General features: G+C 53.2%; 1 protein-coding gene across 1 annotated transcript in view; it reads right to left on the bottom strand.

The window, feature by feature from the left end:
• The window catches only part of LOC113947703 (A-kinase anchor protein 13-like), a 133,900-nt gene extending 133,267 nt beyond the window's left edge, over nucleotides 1-633 (bottom strand). Inside the window, exon 1 of the mRNA XM_027644547.1 lies at nucleotides 463-633. The gene's annotated coding sequence lies outside the window, so the exon portion shown is untranslated. The remainder of the gene's footprint in view (nucleotides 1-462) is intronic.
• Nucleotides 634-4,174: the final 3,541 nt, after the last annotated feature.

Below are 4,174 nucleotides of genomic sequence, written 5' to 3'. Positions count from 1 at the left end.
CCCGGGGCACACACCCGGGGCACACACCCGGGGCACACACCCGGGGCCCGTCCCAGCCCGTCCCCGCGGCGGAGGGGCCGCCACCCCCGCCCGGCTGCGGGGGGACCGCGCCCGGCCCCGGCCCGCAGACAATAGCGGCGGGGAGCAGCCGAGCGAGAAAACACACCAAATAGATGGAAAACTAATACGAGCCGCAAAATGAAAGGGAATAAAGCCACGCGGAGACAAGGGGCCGCCCGGAGCGGCTCCACGCGAAGTTGCGGCGGAGAAAACCCCCCGAGGAAGAGGAGGAGGAGGAAGGGCGGGGGAAGCGTGCGAGGGCGCGGGAAGGGGAGGGGGGGCTCCCGCACACCCCCGTCCCCGGGGAGCGCCCACCCCCTCCGCCCCCCCCCCACCCCCAAGCCGGGGGCCTCCCCAAACTTTCCCCCACCCCTTCGCCCAACTCCAGCGGGGCAAACTCACCGCGGGGCCCGGCGGGCGGCTTCGCCCCTGGCAGCGGGGCCGGGTGGGAAGGGAGAGGGACGGGGACGGGGAGGGGGCGGAGGAGGCGGCCGGGCCGGTGCTCTCCGCCCGGGGAGGCGGGCAGGAAGGAGGGGAGGAGGGCCGGGGGCTGCCGCCCTCGCAACCTGAGCCGGCGCCGCGCCCGCCCCGCGCCCGCCCCGGTCCAGCCCCGTTCCAGCCCCGCTCCAGCCCCGCGCCCGCCCCGCATGCGCCGCCCGAGCGGGGCCGTGCGGGGCCGGGGGAGCTGCGGGCGGAGCGGGCAGGGCCGGCCCTTGCTCGGGGATGAGCTCCAGCTGCGCCTGCCCTGCCTCCCCAGGAGGGCTGGGGAACCCCCGGGGCCTCCCTCCCGGGGGCTTCGCCCTCCAGTGCACCCCTTTCCCGGTTATTCGGCCGTTATGGGAGATGGAGCTGTTGGGTGTAACGTTGTGCTGCGGGTGTGAAAGGACATGGGCAGCTTAGGCTGCGGGTTTGTTTTTATCTGAGGGCGATCTGAGGGCTGCTCCGTGCCTGGAAAAGGGCAAGACCAGGTTAGATGGGGCTCTGAGCAGCCCAGTCTAGTGGAAGATGTCCCTGCCCATGGCAAGGGTGTTGGAACTGGATGATCTCTAAGGTCCCTTCCAACCCAAAACAGTCTATGATTCTATGATCCTGCCTTCTCACGTGCTGAGTTCCAGGAGTAAGGGCCTGTCCTGGCTGGGGATGGGTTCCTGGCATCCCTTTCTTCAGCAGTTAAAACCCCTTCCTAGTGTCCAGAGCCCAAGCTGTCCAGCTGTGAACGGGATCTGCTGCATGTCTGTACCTGTCACAAACCCAGCAGCTCCTCTTGAGCCTCACCAACCCAGCCCACCGACTTATCTGTTCCTCACCCTCTTTCCCAGTTCCCCTGTGGTTGTGTGCAGCGTGTACATTTGATGGAGAAACATCTCCTATACCGTTCCCACGCCTTGCCCTGGAAAAACAGTGGAAATGGCAACCCAGCATTAGCAAATGAGCTCATGTGGTCTGTGGTCCTCCTGTGGCTGGGCTGGAGGAGGCCCCGCGGAATGAAATTGATGTGTTGTGGTGGTCACTTTCCTTCAGTTTCAGTTTTTGTTGGAAGCTCTTTGGAAACGTGTGCATGTGGTGGCCCAACATTTCCACTTGGCTTCACCTACTGCACACACGTGTATCCCGCTAGCCCTGGCAGTGGCCACGTGATCATATCCACAAAGGCAGTGCCAGCACTGAGTTTAACATGCATGTCCTGCCCCACCTCATGACAACCACCCCAAAAGTACTTCACACAATACTTTCCAAAGAGACCTTGCTGCTGGCCAGAGCATTGGGCAAAGGCTGCAGGTAATTCCCGTACACCATATTCTCTCTAGGTAGAACAGAAATACAGTTTACAGTGCAGAAGATTATCTGCTGAAAACCCTGTGTGTGAACTTGGCATTAGCTTCCTAAATATGCACTGTTGATTCAGTTTAAAGCAACTGAAATAATAAAAATGGTTTCAACACTTGTGCACTGTGGTCATTTTGGAGACTGGAATGTGCCGGCACTTTACAACCAGATGTAAAGCAGTAGTTTTTCTTACATGGCTCCAACAGGATAAGGCACATGAGAGCAGGGACCCTGGAAAAACATTTTCATTTGCCTTCCTGTCACCTCTACAAAAGGGGCTTATGAGGCAGAACACTTGGAAGTTCCCAGAACCAAGAAGAGAGGTCAGACACAGCAATGGCTCAGCTAAGAGCACCATCTAGTGAAAAGCCACTTCTTGATGAGACTCAATCCCCTGCAAAGCTCCAACCAAACAATGACTAACTCAGCCCAGCCCAGCCCAACCTACCTCATCCCATCTGAAGCAATCGTGAGCAAGGTAGTGTGGTAACAGATAACAGCTGTCTAAAATTTTCCATAACACACACACACCAAGATCTTTAGGTCTACCCTCTTGGTTGTCCATCAATGGAACATTTCCTTGCTTGTCAACTCCAGCCTGGCAAGTCCACCTCTGCCTTCTGCTGCCATGCCTGGAGCTGACACAGCCCCAGTCTTGCTGTAGGTACTCCCCTCAATCACATTGTAGGGGGTCAGAAGCCCCAAAGAGAGAGCTCAGCCTCCCAGATGAGTCTGGGTACCAGATGAGTACCAGCTGTGTACCTGCCCTTGGATATGGTCTCATATGTTCTGCTCTTGCAAATCGTTTGGAAATGCTTTTGGGGAGTCTTTTCAGCAGAAGGGTGTGAAGGTCATGTGCCAGCATGGCTTCCCAGGAGCATTTACCGTAATGATAATATTCTAAACCTAGAGGGAAGGAAATTAGCATGGAAAATACTGAGAAAAGACAATGTAGAAGCTTAGCACCAAAGCAGGAGGATCAGCTGATGGGCCCCATTTATCAGAAGTGTTATGATCCTTTCAGACAAAGAAGGTAAATGAAAATACGGGCAGAGAAGGTTTAATTTTTTTTGTATCAGAAATATTCCCTGGGGATATGTAGGCAGCTGGAGAAGCCCATTCTGGGAGGGAATATTTCTGATACAAAAAAATTAAACCTTCTCTGCCCGTATTTTGATCAGACACCAGGAGCTGGTGGCGACTTAGGAAGGGAATTAGCAAAGGTAGACAGGGTTGTAGGGTAGGTAGGCAGCTCCCCAGACTGCCAGGGGTCAGACAAAGGCTCAGTTTAGATTTGAGCCCAGGTCTCCCTTGCCTGTGGGAGGGCTCCTGGTGCCCCAAGACCAGAGGCCACCAAGTATTTGCCATGAAAAGGCTGTATCAGCCATTTGAGATGCCCAGCCCCTGCTCTCAGTAGCACTTAACACATCTTTTTACCTCTCTTTTCCCCAAGATTAGTCTGCACTATACTTTAAATTATCCGCCTCCAAATTCTCAATGTCAAAATATCCTGTCTGCACCCACATATTACCACAAACCAAAACAAGGAGGCAGTAGAAGGAAAATTTTTACAGCACTCTGTGGATGCCAACCTCCTGAGAAATCATTTGCCTTCAGATCATCTCTGACACTAGTTCCCCAGGGTTCCACCCTCTGCCATATGTCCAAATCTGCTTTTCAAACACTATAAGAAATAATAAAATATATCAGATGTTCTTTTATTGCCTCTTTCAGGTTTTAATTTGTCACAAACTTTGCTGCAGGGCTCCCTGATTCTTGTTACGGAAACTGGATTTAAGTGCGAGTTACACTCGTGAATGAGACTGGAATTTGGTCCTGCACAACATAATCTGAACATTTGTGTGTAGTGGCATGAATTAGCAATATGAGTGCATTGTTCTCAGTTGCTGGAAATGAGCTGTCCTTGCAACTGAATACAAAACAGAGTGCAGTGCAATGATGGAAGCAGCAATTATTAAAGATTTGTTTTCATCATATTCAAGCAGCTACAGAACTGAGACACTGAGCATTAGTGTGCCTGACAACAGTGTGTGGTGTTTTCTTTCTGTCCTTGCTTGTTGGAAGCCAGTGCCTGGTAGCTGAGATAACAGCAGCTACACCTGAGGAGGTTTTAATGTCATTTTCCTTCTTCAAACTCTACCAATGTCATCTCTAAAGTCCCGTGAGCGGTACAACCTTTGCTGCAAAAATATGTACTGTGGCTGAAAGCAGCTTTTAGGAGAAGTTAACCCATTCCCATGTACTATATATATATCACAGTTAAAAT

Source organism: Corapipo altera, unplaced genomic scaffold (genome assembly GCF_003945725.1).
Source record: "Corapipo altera isolate COAL_440 unplaced genomic scaffold, ASM394572v1 50, whole genome shotgun sequence".
Lineage (NCBI taxonomy): Eukaryota > Metazoa > Chordata > Aves > Passeriformes > Pipridae > Corapipo > Corapipo altera.
The sequence above is the reverse complement of the archived record's forward strand: the minus strand, read 5'-3'. Positions and strand labels throughout refer to the sequence as shown.